General features: G+C 47.7%; 1 long non-coding RNA gene across 1 annotated transcript; it reads left to right on the plus strand.

The window, feature by feature from the left end:
- Nucleotides 1-667: 667 nt before the first annotated feature.
- LOC125758787 (uncharacterized) lies at nucleotides 668-5,921 on the plus strand. Its single transcript, XR_007416414.1, has 3 exons — nucleotides 668-872; nucleotides 5,038-5,098; nucleotides 5,735-5,921. It is a non-coding gene; the product is annotated as an uncharacterized LOC125758787 (long non-coding RNA).
- Nucleotides 5,922-19,404: the final 13,483 nt, after the last annotated feature.

Below are 19,404 nucleotides of genomic sequence, written 5' to 3' on the forward strand. Positions count from 1 at the left end.
GGGCAATGAAATGTGGCAGCACTGTCTGCGTAATTATCACCCGTTTTTATTTTCCCGCAATAAACATTGCTGGAAGTGGCACCTTCTGTGTGTACCGCTACCTCTCTCCTTGTCCGAGGTTGTTTTCGTGAATGGTATCATGGGCCATACAGAAATGGTAACTGATGTGGACCTCTTCAGTAACCTAGTACGAATTTGTAAGCATTGAGAGAAGAAAATATACAGACTCTATAAATAGGCTCTCAATTAAGGCGTTATGCCGGATATTTAGTACTAAGTGAAGAATACCGAAAAACATCTATGCGAGACTGAAGAATTCCGAGTTTACACAAGATTTCGCCAGCGCAGAAAACAAATTCCATACGCTCGCAGCCCTACAGAGCAGCAGTGATCTTGCAAATATCAATAAAACATCTCGCTGTCTTTCTTTTACATTAAGTATAATATTAGATTTCATATAAATTAAGCACTCTGAACAGCGCTGTACGAACGTGGCATATTCATTAGCGACTGGAAATGAAACTTTTTCTGCGGAAAAAATTGCGGCACAGTGTTTGTTCCATTATGTGAGCGGGTCGGTATCGTTAACAATCAAGTTCCTTCTTTTCGACAATGATTATATTGCAAAACACGTACCGAGGAATTGGCTTCGGGTACTAAATTGTACGTGAGGCTCTCAGACTGGAAGAATTTCAATTTAAACATTTAAATAGATCTCCTTTGCTGACCACCATAGCACAGTTTCTTTTTATTTCACTGGCATGAATGACGAGGATAATCCAGTTGGGCCTATATAAGAACGGTGGGCGGCCGTCTGTAACAGCACCCAGGCGGATCGGTCAAATCTCTCAGGACCTTCAGCCAAATTGGTGGTGAGTAAATGACTGCACGCCGCTATGGCGGTATAACTCTGTTAAGTTTAGAGCACATGAAATGCGCTGCACTTCTATCTTGGAAGATACGCGTTTACGTGAAGCTGTATTAGAGGCGAAGCACATTAAGGTCTGTACGTGTCGGTGTGCATCATCGTCTACTGTCGGGACGGTCCGCTTGCTTGAGCGCAAGATAGGGCGCTACCGCCTCAGCTTTCGCCGTGTGGCGAGAGAGAGCGAACGGCCCGCGTTGACTATGAAAACGCTCTTCCTGCGACGAACGCTGAACTACCAGCTCGCAATGTCGCAGACGCCGTCGCCCGCGACAGACAACTTCGACGCAGGCAGCGTCTGCTAGTGAATTTCTATATTAGAAAAACCGATTGATCGCGCTGCACAACCGTTCACAGTTCACCCCGTATATATAGGCACTGCATCTTGACCTGCAGTGTAGTGCCGGTGGGAGATTTCTCTTATGCGTAGTTGAGCAATAGAGATTGGCAGCTTGTACGTTAACTGAAAGGAGACTGCGGGTCTATCTAGCTGTCTAATCCTTCTTATATATCTCATTGCGCATTAGCAGTGATTTTGCTGTGGGAAACACCGGCGCATACTGCATGCTTGGCTTCTCTGCAGGTTTCACGTTAGTGGAGTTAAACACCCTTCCCTACATGCCTCGCCACTCCCCAATTTTTTTAGGGGCGAAGCTCCTTAAGGCGGCACCCGTTCGTCCCTCGTAGTCGTAGTAGTGCGTAACCAGTCCTAACGCTAGTACCAGATCTTGACCTCCAAGGTGGTGCCGGTGGGAGATTTTTCCTGTGCGTTGTTGAACAATAAAAAATTCGCAGCGTGCGCGTTAACTAAAAGCCGAATTCTTCTGTCTCTCATTCCCCATTAGCAGCCATTGGCATGTTTCAGTAGGAAACGTTAGTAGAAGTGTAAGTGTTAGCTAAAAGCCGACTTCTTCTGTCTCTCATTCCCATTAGCAGCCATTGTTTACCTCCAAGGCAGTGCCCGGTGAGATTTCTCCTGTGCGTGATTAAACAATAAAGATTTTGTTCAAAACGCCGTTGATTGATGAAATAAACCAACGAAAGACGCTAGACGTTTTCTAAAAGCAAAACGAAAGAACGCCAGATGTTTCTAAAGCAAAACGAAAAGACGCCAGCTGCTTAACGAGAGACGCCAGATGTTTTCTAAAGCAATGGTTTTCTCAACAATTAAAATTCACAGCGTACATGTAAAATTAAAGTGAGCTGCAAGTCGTCATAACGCATCGAACCTTTAGTATCAACGCGCCAGATCTCACGTCGGTGACGATGTACTGGGCAGACTTCACGGAAGATTCACGGTTTACCGATGAACCTCCGCAGCTTCGCCCACTCATCATCATTCACTCCGTGGATATGCTGTGATTTTTTCCTCTTCCTGTGCAGCTTAATAGTCATAGTTGTTTCATGTTGGTGCTCTTCTATTTATGCGCATTTAACCGTACATTTTAAGTGCAGGGATCTTTAAATTCCTATTTCGCTTTGGTATGTTCATACTATTCTGACGTGAAAGGCTGAATCGATAGATAAATTCAGTTTCGAATTTTACAGCGAAAGCTCTTATGAGATCATTTCACCGGCCGTTTTTGGAGCCGTAGTTGTCCGCCGCCGCCGCCGCCGCCGGTGTCCGTAACCAGTATCGCTCGAAATAAGAAAAAAAAAACGAAAGAAGAAAAAATTCCAGGATGGAACGAGGTTCGAACCTGGGCCCTATGCGTGGGAGCCCAGTATTCAACCTCTGAGCCACGCCGGTGCTTGAAACTGCTCTTCAAAAAGGTCCTATACAGGCTTCATGTCGGGAAGGAACCACATTAGCATATGAAATATAGCGTGGTAGAAGAGTAAAATAAGCACCATGCGTCGCACAACGCAAATTCTGTAACCAGGCGTCACACAATGCGAATTGCGCAACGAGTAGGTTGTTGAATGCTTCCAACCAAGGAGGTTTAAACCTCCTTGCTTCCAACCCATTACAGGGCTCTGCCATAATTCTTCGTCGTCATCAGGCACAGCATCAACAAAGTGCGAATAATGCCTTACATGCGTTTAGCAGGTACCGCGGCTCTCCGTAGAATGACGAAAAATAGCACAGTGCCTGTTGCCTTACTTCTCAAAAATTGCAATAATTTATAGCGTATGGGTTCCTCGCAAGTGCACTTGTATTGGTTGTCAAGGAAGCCCATAAGCGCATGATCCATTTCATCGTGCTCTCAATAAAATTACAATGATTTAGAGCGTAGTGGGTTCCTCGCAAGTGCACTTGTATTGGTTGCCAAGGAAGCCCATAAGCGCATGATCCATGTCCTCGGGTTCTCAGTAAAGTTCTTCGCCCCCCCCCCCCCCCTCCCGTCTCTCTCCCACGTCAACGTATGTTATACAGCATGACGGGAGAGGGAAATAGCGACCGGGCGTCACCCAATGCAAATTACATCACTGGTGGGCCGTTTAAAGCTTCCAACCCATTACAAGGGGCTGAGCCATAATTCTTCATCGTCATCAGTCGTCGCGTCAACAAAGTGCACATAATGCCTACAGACGTGTAGCTGGTGCCTCGCTTCTCCGCAGAATGACAAATAATGGCTTAGTAGGTGCTTCCCAACTTGACAAAAATTGTGATTTATGGCGTAGTGGGTACCTTTCTAGTGTACTTGTACTGTAGCCCCAAGAGAGCTTCCAACGGGCTCCCCCGTAGTGGGTTGGGCTATTCCCCCAAGGAACCAACCAACCAATCTAGAAACGCCGCTCTTCCAGCTTTCGCTGTGACTGTGCTGCGGTTTCAGCGCAGGCCTGGCGTCTTTTTTGCAAAACAATCGTGACATGTTGAGTACCTAGTATTTGTTTGTTCGTCACGATGGTAATGAAACACCCTGAGGTAAATAGTTCTCGTGGTCTTTACGCAAGCTCTGTGAGCAGTTTGTACACGACAAAGTTTTGCTTCAGTGAACGCGAGAGCTACGTGTGCGGTTTTTTTTTGTCGATCATTTGGAGGGCTCAGCGAATGATTCTTCCGTAAGGAACTTCATACTAGACGACAAAGTGCATCGACATTACATGCCAAAAAAGCTTCGGCAAGTCGTTTATGTATAACAGTTACTAAAAGATAAAAAATGTTCCTGGTATATGCAGTGAATTTCTGAGCTTATGAACAATTAATGTCTACTAGGCTTCTCTGCAAAAACGTTCATAAATGTGTGCAATCATATCGCGCCTACATGTTATTCAATTAGACGTGCATCACATATAGCGAACTCTAACAGTGGTATGTATCAAGTAATACAATTGTTTGTTTTGCTATGCAATGTTGCAACTTCTTCCTATGAAGGAAACTTATGCATATAGACAGCGGTAGTCGGAGCACCTGACAACTGTGCCTTTTATGGAGGATATGAATAATAATAATATCTGGGGTTTAACGTCCCAAAACCACGATATGATTATGAGAGACGCTGGAGGATATGAACGAAAACTATCGATGGCGCAATACGGGTTGACACATCCTGTGCTACAGGATTCCGGCTTGGGCTTCGCCCGTGCAAGTAGACATTAAGGCATGTTGGCAAAGACTGATTTCCGTATTTCCATATTTCTCCAATTTCATGTGCAAAGGAGCACGTGCTCGCTTTTCTGTATTTTATTTATAGCAACATCCTCTATTTGAGGTAATGATAATTTAAAACCGGGTACTCACGCTATTTAACAACGTTTGATATCTTAAACCTATTCACTGCTGCTTCCATGGTGCCGCAGAAGTTTAGGATAGGGTGATGACGCTGGAATGCACACTGTGTTAGGCAGCAGTGCCGGCCTCTATGACATCAATAGACCTATTGATAAGAAAATAAAATTGATGCCAAAGAACAACTCAAGCCAATTCGAAATTGCATATGTAGAAGACATTTCAATAGCATTAGTGGCACCTATACAGTGGAAGTTGGAGATATACAAAAGCAAAGACATATTTCGTCGTATGTTACTTAAATTCGAACCAGGTACAGCGACCCCCTAACCGTTCAGTGTACTATCAAAGGTCAGGTTAAATGAGGGAAGAGAAATATATTGTAGTAAAAGGATGGTCTTCCTGCGTATGTTTTGCTAATGCTCAAAACCTTTTTCAGAATTTGAACATGAACCGTTCACTGGGGATCGACTTTATTGTCGATGTTGCTGTCGCAATAGGTAAATATTTTTGTTAGGGTTATATGTTGGGGTATACAGGATGTTTTAAAACATGTGTCCGAAAATCCTCAAAACTAAGGAAAGTAAAATATGTGCTCGCTGTCGTCATAATTACATTTCTGTAGCGGCAGGCATTTCAAGATGATGATATTCATCAAATGTGCCCTTAATTAAGTAATTAAACTAATTAACTTATAAACAGTGGATACAAGTGAATGGTGAAAATGGTAGAATCGAAGTCAAGTCCTTCCTGCAAAAAGTTCATTGCCTCTTGGAAATTGCGAAGCTGAACCGCAGATGAGCGCAACTAGCACTCAACGAGAATGACGTCACTGTTACTAATGGGCTCACTGCCTTCCTCAGCGCCCGCGTGAACGCGATGAGGTATTGACCCTGATCTAAGGAGTGTGACTTGTTATTTTGACTTGTGTAGACAAATTTGAGCCTACACATGCATTTCAACCACTTTGGGTGTGATGTTCCTTATTTTTATTATTTCATGCTCTAGAATTATCAGTACCGATGCAGTAGCAGGACATCATGGTGTCTTCATACAGGAACTCGTACTTACACAAAACTGTTCATGCAGGAACTCGTACTCACACAAAACTGTTCCTCAATGTGTTTTCTTTACAGTTGTCATCATCATGGCGCCCAACGAAGCTGCTGCCATAGACGGCGATTTTGTCAATCCGTTGGGCCGCAAGAAGTGAACCAATGCTAACGGAGATGAAGTCGTTCCTCTTTTTCGACTCGCATGAATTCTCACTCATGTGGAATAAAATAGTTTAGCAAACACGAAAGGGCTCCTGCTTGCACAAGTTCGTGCCCCCAAGTGTCGCGTAATTGTTGCAAAATGGCCCCCTGATAAATGTAACCCAACGGTTTTACAATTGCTGTTTCATTCGTGAACACTCTTGCTTGGACCCTGCAATAACAACCTTGGCATGTTAGGCTACTCTTATTTGTTTATATCTGTTATATGAACCCTCTGTTCTAAACTTAGTATCTGGGCATCATACGATGGATCAAATCATGCGAAGCATAACGAAAACTTTACCATTCCAAGCGCATTGCTCCATGCCAACGCGACTAAGCAAGTCAACGATTTCTCTTCGGTGTCACCACGCGGCAGCACCGTCTTCGTGCACGCGTCCCACGCTTGCGCACTGGCGCTAAACCCCGGGCAGTCGTGATATGCACCGTACTTTCTTTCGTGTTAGATATTCCCATCACAAGCAAGCTATAGACAATGTGTCCTTTCGCGTACAAATATCTTCCTTCCGGCGCTATTACACAAAATTTTCCGCCGCGCGTGCGAACCAAAGAAGAAAAAATTGTTGCGAATTGAGGGGCTGTCTTCATAAGAAAAAGAGGGATGGTGCATCATTCCCTCCCTAGGAGGTATGTAAGAATATCTCTGAACGGCGCTTCCCTGCATTGTGCGGCCGTCAAAAAAGCTGAGGAGTTGGGACGCTCAATCCAATAGCCGCATCGGGTCATTTCGCCACGGCCCACACCGCTAGTACGGTGAACTACGGTAGTGGAAGAGCGCCGTCACGTGGTTTTATTTGATATCTTGTGGCCTCTAAGCGCCGGGAAAATCATCTCGCGGCGTGTGAATGGTCAACCTCGTCTGAAGTGAACACCTCGTTAATATTCAAGCCGGTAAAACTGGAATGTTAGTAGTACTTCAAGAGGAAAATGTGTTTTATATTGCGGGTAATGATGGTGTTGACAAACAAAATAATAATTTTTTATTATATATTAAACATCAGCTTCCACGAGGCCTTGAATAAAAATGACGTGTTCAACTTACATGTGGAGGACGCTTTACATTCCCACAAAAAATTAATTGGTTGTTTGGGAATAGCATCTAGAACGTAACGAAACGCACTTGACGCTAAAGCTAAAATTAAAAATTTTACGCAACCGATCTTAGGCATTTACTATGTAAGCCCAAAAATTGGGGGACCCTTAAGCTTTGCCTTTAAGAGTTAAACGCGATGGCGACATCCGGCCCCTGGGGCGCCCTTCAACAACTAAGTGCATACTTATCAATGCGTGTTGTTACACACACGCGCACACAGACACACACGCACGCGCGCGCGATGTATCAATAGTAATGGTACAGGTTTTTGATCTTAAGCACTTCCCTGTGCTAGAGTCGAGACATGTTTCTCACAATGCCTCACAGATGGCAGCACATTATCTAATGTTTGCTGTTTGCTTGATCAAAGCCTCCTCTAGAAAGGAGGCATTGGCTTGATATGTTTTCCGCTAGATGGATACAGCTGTCCATTTGTGGAGCTATTTGAAAGTTCGTGTGTGTTTTTAGCGGCGATGGCTGCACTATCCCGGCTTTTTTCGAGGCATGGCGCCGCGCAAAAAACTTAGTTTCATGGCCTAGCCAATGCGCCTACAAATCGCCGAAAGGGCTCATTTTCGTCGTGACACCTTCCGAACAAAATGCGTTAAGGAGACTCCTTCCACTACATGGCATTTATGTAGTGTTTTCCCCCAAAGCAGTTGCATGTAACATCGTGGCTTTGTGGCAGGACACCTGCTTGCCACGCAAACGGCCCGGGTTAGATCCGCAATAGGACCGGAGATTTTTATTGTTTATTTTATTTGCATCTTTCTCGATTTTCAGTCACGGACGATTTTTCGCTCGCAAGCGACGTAGCGACGTCCACACCGACGGCGTATCTCTTCGAAACGAGCTCTCTAACTGTATCGCGTCAATATGAGAAACCCTAACGAGCGTCACATGACGGCAAAACATATGTGATTGGTTTCATACTGGCGCGGCTGACCACTTTAAAAATATGTTGGTTCTAGTTACATGAAACACCCTGTATACCAAACTGAGCTATTGCAACAGCGCAAATGGTGAGGAGTAAGCCAAGAGCGCTGCAGCTGTGCAACTCAGCTGTGCTGTTATTTGGAATGGCCTGTGTTCGGCGAAACTGCGAAGCTCTCCGAGCACCGGCGACACGCCCTTTTGAACGAACTAGTATTATGAAGAAGTAAAGTCCAGCATACAGCCCTCACTGCGTTCCATTGGCTACGATGGAACGCGGCGTCACGTCAATGGCTAGGCATAGTTTGGCAAGAACTTTATTTTGGTCCGGAAAGTCTAGGGCCCGACGGCAAGGAGCCTCCAGGCTAAGTCGGTGGCTCCCCCCATGCAAGCCCTGGTAGGTTAAGCAGTAAAGCTTTCATTTGGGCCAGTTGGTGCAAACTTGTAACGTGATTCATCCTGCGCTAAAAACACGGACAACAGAAGAGACGTACACAGTACGGGCGCAAACTACAAACTTTATTACTGAGCGCCAAAGTAAACCTATATATGCACGAATCTCATCGCGTGCTCTCTTTTACGCCCATTCGTGACTGATTAGCAACACACCCCCCTCGGGCTATCTTTCTTTGAAGCATGGTCATGATATGGTCAAACAATTAACAAACAAAGAATTGACTGAACCACAAGGCCGATAAAACTAAAAATTGGAAGTAAAAAACCAGGACACTGTGTGTCATTCAGACAAAGCCGTCTAAAAAGTGCAGCTCTTTTTGGAGCAACGTCAAAAAAGGCATGCTTACGCAATGGTCAGAATTCTTGTTAATAAAATAGCCCTCAACAACTTCCCTTTGCAACTTGTTCCTTGATATAGACAAAAAACCGTGTCTTCGAAACTTGGCATGCACCCTCAACGCCTGCAATGAAAGTTTAGGTGCCCCCCGGTATTTGTGCGTACCGGTAAACTTTGCTCTCGCGCCCTCTCATTGAAACAGAAGGAAAAGGAAAGCAGTTTAGTGCAGCCAAACAGCCAGTTCACGTAATGCCCTACGTTCACCGTTCGTCGCACAATGTAAAGAAAGTTGCGAATCGGTTTGGTGTAAAAACGGTGTTTACCGCCCCATGCAAATTGGCTAAAGTATGTGCAATGATGCACAAAGAAAAGCGCTCCGTGTGCAACAAACGCCACGCCAAAGTCTTCACTGAATGTACTTCAGGTGTGGTATATGAAATACCCTTGACCTGCGGAAGTGTATACATTTGACAGACGGGGCGCTGTTTCAATGAGAGGGCGCGAGAGCATAGTTTAGCGGGCATAGTTTAGAGCATTGAAGACATACACTTCGCACCAGGTAGACGCGCAACGTCGCACATCTCGAGGACACATGTAAGCCTCTAAATCATTAAATTTTCTTTGTATTTAGCTGTGTGTCATTTAAGTAATGGCATCAAAGGCACATTTGATATTTTGTAGCAAGCTGACATCGAGCCTGGTCTGCAAAAACTTGCCTCGCAAATGATATGCACCGCTTCGCGAAAGCATCCCGCCGTGGCACTATGCTGCAAAGCAAGCTAGAAAAAAGAAAGGGACATTGCTGTTCGAGCAAAGGCACACAAAAAAATAGATCTACGATGGAACTAGCTACAAATACGAAGATTTTCGGGACGTTGATCACCATGTGTAAGCGCTGCACCTGTTTCAAATCTTTTTGTTGATTTTCTCAGAATTTATAATTCTGGTGTTTTTCCATACGCGAACATCATAACGTTTTTTATAATAAAGATTTTTCATTCAAACTTGGCGCACTTCCTCATCACATCAGCGACTGTGAAATAAACCTCAATAAGCAAAATCGTGCCACAAGATTTAATATGGCTGCCTGTTACACGCAGGTGCTCCTAGTGTTAGGGCATAATTTTTTGGTTATTTAATCACTATAATTTTATTACTGATCTGATCTCGAAAGTTTTGGTTCATTGCACTGGCCAAAGTTTCTTTCACGTGCAAAATATTAGCTTTGGTGATTGAGTGTGTGGGATGCCGTGTCCATGGAAGGACGCATCCCAATATAAACGTAACAACTGTTTATAAGCGAACTAACAACAGCGGGGCGAGCATACCGACGCTGCGCTCAGTCGGGTAGCGAAGGAAGGATCACTTCCGAGCTTGGCAGCTTGTATTTATAGCCACCGTCGGTGACGTAAGCCTCCTGTGACGCTGCGGTGGCGCTGTCCCTTATCGGAGGCGTGGTGTAGCATGCAGCCGTGTCACGCCGGGCTAGATAGTTACGATGCGGAGGCTGCGCCGGTTTGTGCGCAGTGTGTTACCATATTACCCTCCGCGGCGTACAGAGCCCTCAGGGTCTGTAGAAATCTGGGAGGAGTACCAGACGTCTAGAGCACGTCGTGACCGGAGCGGGCTGCGACGTCGGCGGCTGTGGATAGATGCCTGTGGATGGAGTGGCGCTGCCCAGTTCGTTCGAAGCCATGTATGCGAGATTGAGCCGGTCAATCGAGACGCGGACGTCGTTCCCGTTCAGACGCAGAGTGAAGTTTTCGTTTTCGCGATGGACAGCCAGGTAGGGTCCGCTGTAGGGTGGCTGGAAAGGCCTGCGGACGGTGTCGTCGCGGAGGAAAGACGAAAGGGGGACCTGACGTAGTAGTGCTGGATGGCAGTGCACCGAGAAATTCCCCTGGGAGACGGAGTGGTTCCCCGTAGAGGAGCTCTGCTGGTGTAGCGTGGATGTTCGGTTTGAAGGTGGCGCGAATACCGAGGATGACGGCTGGGATGGCCTCGAGCCAGGGGTGGCACATAATGTCTGCTTTGAATTTTCGGTGGAAACGCTCATCATTCCCTTGGCGCAGGGGTGGTAACTGGTGGTCCTCAAGCGTTCGAAACCGATGGTCAGCCCGAGGAGCCTGAAAAGGTGCGACTCAAACTGTCGTCCTTGGTCGGTGGTTACGCGGTGGGGGGAGACGAAACGAGCAATCCAGCCGGTGAAGAAGGCCGAGGCGACGTCTTTCGCGGTGATTCCCTCGAGGGGCCATGCCTCGGGCCATCGAGTGTACCGATCGATGGTGGTGAGGCAGTGGCGATAGGGTCCAGCCGGGGGAAAGGGTCCTATGATGTCGAGGTGGACGTGCTCAAGCCGACCAGAGGGCCGAGGGACTGTTTCGAGTGGTGTCGTGATGTGCCTGGTGACTTTAGGGCGTGGGCGTTGAATGTAGGAGCGCGCCGAGGTGCGACAATCCCGCTGCGTGGAGGGCCAGACGTAGCGTTCAGCGACGAGACGTTTCGAAGCGCGTATGCCGGGATGGCTGAGGTTGTGGAGCTGGTTGAAAAGACCACGGTGATGGGACAGGGGCACATAGGGCCTGCTTCGTCCTGTCGACATGTCGCAACAGGTTGTGGTTGTCGACCCTGGGATGGGGACTTGATGCAGCTGAAGTGAAGACCTGCGCTTGAGAAGTTCCTGCAGTTCGGCGTCCGTAGTCCCAGCCTCGGCGAGGACGTCCGCTGTTATCTGCACAGAGCTGATGGCTGCTACACGTGAAAGCGCGTCGGCGACCATGTTGTCTTTCCCGCTGACATGTTCAATGTCGGTGGTGAACTGAGCAATGAACGAGAGTTGGTTCTGCTATACAGGCGCGAGTTTGCCGCGACGTTGAGAGAAGGCGTAGGTAAGAGGCTTGTGGTTGGTATAGATGGTGCAGTTCTGTGCTTCGAGAATAGGGCGAAAGTATTGCACTGCTTCGTATATCGCCAGAAGTTCTCTGTAGTAGGCTGGCAAACTTGTCGGGGCGGTGGTCGTGGTATCGTCAGTGGAACTGGCGGTTGAAGAGGTCGTTCCTAGCTTCGAGCTTCTTGGAGAAGAACGCCAAGGGATGCCAGGCATTGTCCACGCGTTGCATGAGGGCGGTGCCGACGGCGAAGCTATATGCGTCCGTGAGGAGTCCCAAGGGAGCGTCTGGCACGGGATGGGTGAGAAGCGTGGCGGCCCAGAGAGCGGCTTTGCAATCTTCGAAAGTTTTCGCAAACGTCTGTGTCCACGTGACGGGTTGGTTTCCTCGTAGGCCAGCCAAAGCATCATGAAGGGAAGCCTGGTAGTCGGCTGCGTGTGGCAAGAAACCCCTGTGGAATTTCAGCATGCCAAGGAAACGGCGAGGGTCTTTAGCGGTGGTGGGTTGAGGGTAAATTTGCAGGTCCGAGATGCGTTGGGGCAAGGGCCGAGTTCCCTCAGATGAAACTTCGTGGCCAAGGAAGCAGACGACGGAAGCGCCTAGCGTGCTTTTTTGGATATTGACGAGTGAACCGTGGTCATCGAGGTGTTGGAACAGCAGACGAAAGTGCCTGTGGTGCTCTTCGGCGTCGCGGAAAAATACCAGTATTTCGTCAAGGTAAACGAAGCAGAAGTCGACACCGCGGACGACTTCGTCGATGAAGCGCTGAAAGGTTTGTCCAGCGTTCCTCAGGCCGAAGCTCATGAAGGGAAACTCGAGCAAGCCAAAAGGAGTGATGATTGCCGTTTTCGGGACGTCATCCGGATTGACGGGTATCTGTGTGTACACCTTCACCAATCTAGCACGGAGAACACGTGGTAGCCATAAATGCGATGGGCGAAGTCCTGTATGTGGTGCGCGCGTTGAGGGCACGGTAGTCCCCACAGGGCCGCCAGCCTTCGGTCTTCTTCGGAACAAGGTGGAGTGACGAGGCCCATGGACGGTCAGAGCGGCGGGCTATTCCTTCGCAGAGCATGACCACGAACTCTGCTTTGGCTATGCGCCTGCGGTCCGGGGCAAGGCGGCGGGCGCGGCAGAAAACCGGGGGGCCTGAAGTGGTCCGGATGTGGTGCACGGTGGTGTGCTGCACCTTGCGTGGCAGTCCGCTGGGGCGCGTCAATCCGAGAAAATCGGCGAGGATGGCGTGGTACGCTGAATGATTGTCAACACTGAGTACCTTGATGCTTGGCTGTTGGGCGGTCGTTCGCTGGCCTGGTGTGGAATGTCCAGTTGTCGCGTCGATGAGGAGTTTGTTGCGGCAGTCCGGAAGGAGGTTGTAGTGGGCCAGAAAGTCTGAGCCGATTATTGGCTCGGTGGCGTCGGCGATGACAAAATTCCAGCAAAGGTCACGGCGTTAGTTTCTGAGCTGGATGTGCAGGCGGAGCGAGCCGTACGTCTTGATTGTGGAGTGGTTTGCCGCACTGAGCCCGAAAGACGTAGGCGGACGAGGACCCTGAAGACGGGATCGCGGGTAGCAGCAAATGTCGGAGCCGCTGTCGACAAGGAACCGCTTCTTCGTGATTTGGTCGGTAAAGAAGATGGGACGGCCTCCGGGTTGGCAGCTTGCGGCTGTCTTTGCGAGGCGCCGTTGGCATTTTCCGCAAGCCCAGCGGAACACGGTGGTCGACATTGCCGGGCTCTGTCCCCAAAACGTCGGCGATAGTAACACGGGCCGTTATGGTGCTGCCGCGACGAAGTGTTTTGAGGGTCGCGGCTTTGCGAGTGGCGGCGCTGGTGCATAGGAAGATGTTCCCCCAGGCGTTGTTGAATGGAGGTGAGCTGTCGATCGATGTCGTTGATACGACGAACAAGCTCCGCGGTCTTCAGCGGTGCGGCGACAGCCTGGATGGTGCGCGACAGCTGCGGCAAAGAGGCCTCGACGACGCCATCAGCAATCTCCTCAAGTTCGCCTAACCCGAGCCTGCAGAATTGCCTGGACGTGCGGCGGGAGTCGTTGGAGCGAAAGCGCTCACAGGAAGAAATCCTGGACTTGCATGTTGCCCGCGAGCGCACCGCATGTGGCGCAGGAGCTGCGAAGGTTTGCGCTTGGCAAGCTCTGCGGACTGAAGTTGTCGTACCTTTTGTTCTCCCGAGAGCGACAGGCGGCGGATGAGTGCGGTCTTCAGGGGTTCATAGAGGTTGGTCGTTGGTGGGTTGGCCAGGATATCCCGGACCTCGCTGGCATAAGGTGCGTCCAGGTGGGCGACGACGTAATTGTAGCGGGTCCGGTCTTGCGTGATGCGCGCCAGGGAGAACTGGGCCACGACCTGGGCGAACCAGACCTCAGGCGAGTCTGCCCAAAACGGTTAAAGCTTGACAGCGACATGCCAGGTGTCGTTTGAGGCAGCGTGCGGGATGCCTTCTGCAGGGGCTCTGTTATCCTCAGCAGCGCCGGCAGTTACGGCCAGAGGTGCAGAGGCGTTGCCGGGATGTTGCTGCTGCAGGGCCTGCAGTTGATGTTGAAGTTCTTGCACATGTTGGCGAAGAGCGGCAAGCGTTTCCAGGTCAGCCATGGCGGTGTGGTGCGTTCGTTTTCCGGGTCACCAGATGCGGGATGCCATCTCGATGGAAGGACGCATCCTAACATAAACGTAACAACTGTTTATTAGCGAAGTAACAGCAGCGGGGCGAGCATACCGACGCTGCACTCAGTCGGGTAGCAAAAGAAGGATCACTTCCGAGCTTGGCAGCTTGGTTTTATAGCCACCGTCGGTGACGTAAGCCTCCGGTGACGCTGCGGTGGCGCTGTCCCTCATCAGAGCCGTGGTGTAGCATGCAGGCGTGTCACGCCGGGCTAGATAGTGACGAGGCGGAGGCTGCGCCGGTTTGTGCGCAGTGTGTTGCCGCAAGTGGAATTTGAGTCAGGAGTGTTCGTGTTAGGCCCAGTTTTAATAAAATTTTTAATTATGAAAAATAACAAAAAAGGAATTGCTTTATAATGCCCACATTCGACTAAAAATATGTGCTTTATAATGTAGAAAAACAATTTTGAGTGATTATCGCTTAAAAAAAATTCATACACCTGTCCTCACGCCGCAAAGGCTTTTCCGATCGCATGAGCTCTCGGAACAGCAATGAGTTGATCTTTGAAGACTTCGGTGCATGAGCTGTGACTCGAGTACTCCTCACTCTTGAGATCCGACACCTTGTGGTAGGGACAAGGCCATAACATATGATCAAATATGCACGGCATGCGTCCACAACTTTCGCATTCCGCAGAATAATAATCCTAAATTTCGTTAAGCACAAACGGTGTGGGATTTAAGTTTGGTTTGGATCATTCATAACGTGACTGTCTGAGCTTGGTTGAACTTGCGATTGGGGGGGGGGTGATTGCTTGCCGTTCCTTTATTCAGAGGTGATCTCGTGAAAATTAGTGAGTGGGTATTAGCTGTAGCCGCAGTCTTCCTCGAGCAGTTCCTGCTCTGGTGCGCAGCATCTGAGATCTGGCATGGCAGATTGAGCTTTCTTGTTAGGATTCCCGCCGTTAGGGCTGTCCGAGCGGTCCTGATGAACCGGAAACTAAATACTTAATTGTTAGTATTAAGACTGTTTAGAAGTAACTTTCTCGCTTCCTTTCATATTGCCACGTCCACTTGTTTTATTTTGATGTATTTGGGTTTGACCAGCAAGGACGGTTATCAACGCTCGACCCTGTCCACGCCGCAGTGTTCGAGAAGCTTCGCAATTGTAGCAGATCGTTTTGTTAAGATTGCGCGCAGGACGCGAATAATATAGATTATTCCGGAGCTTGCGCGACCACCAGTGATAACACTGGAAAGTTCGATGCGTAATGGATAAAAGACGGCGCGGCCCATCCGTGAGCAGTTTTTGGACGGACGACGCTCTGTTCGCCGCTATCAGTGTACAGTGTGTATTGCAGTTGTTTGACTTCCCTTTTCCCGACAACAACTTCGGCCAAATAAAAGAGTTTCATCTTCGACACGCCGGCTCCTTCCTTCCTGTGCTGCTTCGTCCATGTTTCGGACGTCCCCGCAAGACCCTGATCCAAGTCCACGTCGTCCACAAGAAGGCCCGAAAGACATCCCGAATCGTCGAGCTAGCCGCAGGTAGCTAGGACTACAACCGGAGTTCGGAATTATTGTCTGTTAGTGCTCATTAATATTGTGTATAACAAAGAAAGACGATCCCTTAAAATTAACACTTCTTCCCTTCATTCATAGCGAGGGTCTCGTTCTGGCGGACTTGATGCTTTCAGGTAGTATGCGAGAGATTATTGGTCAGATGCCAGCTCGTAATAAGTTCACGTTCTACGTGACGCCAACAGGCAGAAAAAGAGTGTTCCACACTCGCCGTCATGGCTACTGGCGGCGCTGACTGACGCTCCCACGTTTAAATGTACATATATACCCTATAAAGTGGACGGGCGGATGGCCGCCGCGGTAGCACAGTTGGTAGAGCATCGAACACGTTATTCGAAGGTCGCAGGTTCGGTCCCTGCCCGCGGCAAGTTATCTTTTCGTCCATTTTTCTTTCTTCACATTTACCTTACATTTACCACTAATAACATCCCCTATACTTTCCTTGGAATTATTGTCTGTTAGTGCTCATTAATATTATCACCATGAAGGCGCTCGAAGAACAAGAGGTAGAAGACTTCTCTTTCGCGCGACCGCGCCTTCAATATGCTACAAATGCCTGTGCTACTTCTGTTTTTGCCTGCGTTACGCCAAACTACTACTGCATACGATGACGTCATACGACAGCCCGGGCCCCTAAAGGGCGGCGCACTTTACAGGCAGAGAAAGAAAGAAATAGGGAGGTGAGAGTGAGGAGGAGGGGAACGCCAACAGTCTTCGGAGCACTAGTGCGAAGCGACCCTACCTTTTTTATTACCACATAATCTGCTGCCGGATATATTCCAATTCTTGTAGTATACCTAGTTCGATGTGAGCTTGGTATTGCTTTCTTTTGTTTGTCTCGCGATTTTCCGACACTTATATTAATAAAATAAATCAAACGCTACGTGGATATAACCGACGGTATAACGGACGTAAAGGTGATGTAACGGATGTGACAATGCAAGAATGACAGACTGGGCTTGTTGGTTTAACATGCTTGAAATTTAACGCCCGAATAAGACACGGACGAATATTTAACAAAAGATTTGAACAAAAAACTTGACAAAAAATTAAGGCATCTTCGCACTAGTGGTGCCAAGCCTGATGGAAGGGCGGAGCAGGGCGGCCTTCCTTGTTTCTATTTATCTTTCTCTGTCTTGCTCTTTTTCTATTTCTCTGTTTTTTCTTACCTTTCCTTTCTTTCTTTCACTCTCCATCTATTTCTTTCTGGCTGTTTCTATCTTCTTTCTCTCTGTCTCTCTCATTATCGCTTCCTCTTTCCTTCTAGCACTTATCTCTCTTTTTTCTCTCTCTTTCTTTCTGTCTTGTCTATTTCTGTCTATATCTCTCTATATGGCTTTCCCTTCTTTTCCTCCGTCTTTCTCCCTCTTTCCTTGTATCTCCCTCCTTATTTTTGTTGGGCGAATTGTTGCCTTCTTCATTTTTAGTGTACCAGTGGTGAGTAGTAAAATTTACGTAATTTCTGGGGCACATACGCGTTGATGATGATGATAAATGTTCGGTTCGCAGAACAAGGAGCGATTTCCTAATCAGCTTCGCCGTTAAAACATTACGACTGAATTGCCGGTAATTCAGCTGAAAGGAACAAGCATGGAACTCAGCAGTGTTGTTTAAGCTCCCGGGATTTTTCGTATGCTCAGTTCGTCACATCTTTGTATGTTTTCATCCCTTATTCCCATTCCCCAAGTGTAGGATTGCAAACTGGACGCGCGCCTCATTCATATTCTTGCATTTCCTTTATTTGCTCCTACTCCTCCTGCCACCGATTTTCAGGTCATCAATTCAACGACGTATCACGAAGAAGCCAGTTACATACTCCATTAGGCATCTAGAATAGACATTGCTATCCATTTCCTCCTAATAAAACACAAATAAAATTTATTCAGTATGCAGAATTCAAAGGACGAGACCACTTTCTACTGCTACAGCGAGTCACTTCAGAAGACTACTAGCATTGGCATATGGTCTCGTCCACAAGTCATTCATTGACAAAACTGCCTCCACGTTCAACACACGTGATGACGCCTACGACTGCATTGTGTCGTTTTTAGGGGCGAAGCTCCTCAAGACGACACCCGTTGCCACCTCGTAGTAGTGCGTAACCAGTCGTAACGCTAGTACCAGATCTCGACCTCCAAGGTGGTGCCGGTGGGAGATTTTTCCTGTGCGCTGTTGAACAATAAAAAATTCGCAGCGTGCGCGTTAACTAAAAGCCGAATTCTTCTGTCTCTCATTCCCCATTAGCAGCCATTAGCATGTTCCAGCAGGAAACGTTAGTAGAAGTAGAAGTGTAAGTGTTAGCTAAAAGCCGACTTCTTCTGTCTCTCATTCCCATTAGCAACCATTGTTTACCTCCAAGGTAGTGCCTAGTGAGATTTCTCCTGTGCGTGATTAAACAATAAAAATTTTGTTCAAAACGCCGTTGATTGATGAAATAAACCAACGAAAGACGCCAGATGTTTTCTAAAAGCAAAACGAAAGAACGCCAGATGTTTCTAAAGCAAAATGAAAAGACGCCAGCTGCTTAACGAAATACGCCAGATGTTTTCTAAAGCAATGGTTTTCTAAACAATGAAAATTCACAGCGTACATGTAAAATCAAAGTGAGCTGCAAGTCGTCATAACTCATTTCACGTCGGTGATGATGTACTGGGCAGAATTCACGGAAGATTCACGGTTTACCGATGAACCTCCGCAGCTTCGCCCACTCATCATCCTTCACTCCGTGGGTATGCTGTGATTTTTTTCGTGTTCTTGCTTACAATGTCGTACCAAACGGCCCAGCTATCGATCCTTCTCGGCCAATGTTATTTTTTGCACAGCCAATTGCACAGCCAATTGTGGCTGCCCACGATTTATTTTATACAAGGAAACATGCAACTTTAACAAGCGAAGCTTAGAGTTGGAATCACAGCCGGCTGACGTTCGACACAAGAATCACGCTCGTGCTCCAGCGTCAGTGCATTCGCGCGCGCACTTCGTTGCGTCGTCTCCAAGCGAGACATATGAATCATCATGAACCGGCACGAGCTCTCTATGTCCTCTTCATCATTGTAACTATCGTCTTTCTCTTTTGCTTCGCTCCCAAAACACTAGCGCCGATTTCTCTGGCGCGGGATGCAGTAATAGCTCTGATGGGTGAGACAAGAAGTACAGAGAGGGAGAAAGAATGAAAGAAAGAAACAAAGAAAGAAATAAAGAAAGAAAGAAAGAAAGAAAGAAAGAAAGGAAGAAAGAAAGGAAGAAAGAAAGGAAGAAAGCAAGAAAGAAAGGAAGAAAGAAAGAAAGAAAAACTAAAAAATTTAGAGCAAGACAAATATTCACGGAAAAACATTTTTTCTCATCAAGGCGCAACTCCACACCGCGTGTACACAATGCGAACGCGCACATCTAGCTGATCACAAGTAGAAAATGAGTGGGAAAGGAAGTGAGAGAGAGGAGGAGGGAAACGAGGAGAAGGAGGGTTAAAACGCACAATAGAAAGAACGTGAAAGAGTGAAGAAGAGAAAACTAAAGGCAGAATGAAAAGGATGGAGAGAAAGAGAGATAATGCAAGAAACAGAGAGAGACATAGAGAGCGAGATAAAGATGGAAAAATAAAGCGAGACATACAGAGATAG

Source organism: Rhipicephalus sanguineus, chromosome 6, assembly GCF_013339695.2.
Source record: "Rhipicephalus sanguineus isolate Rsan-2018 chromosome 6, BIME_Rsan_1.4, whole genome shotgun sequence".
NCBI lineage: Eukaryota > Metazoa > Arthropoda > Arachnida > Ixodida > Ixodidae > Rhipicephalus > Rhipicephalus sanguineus.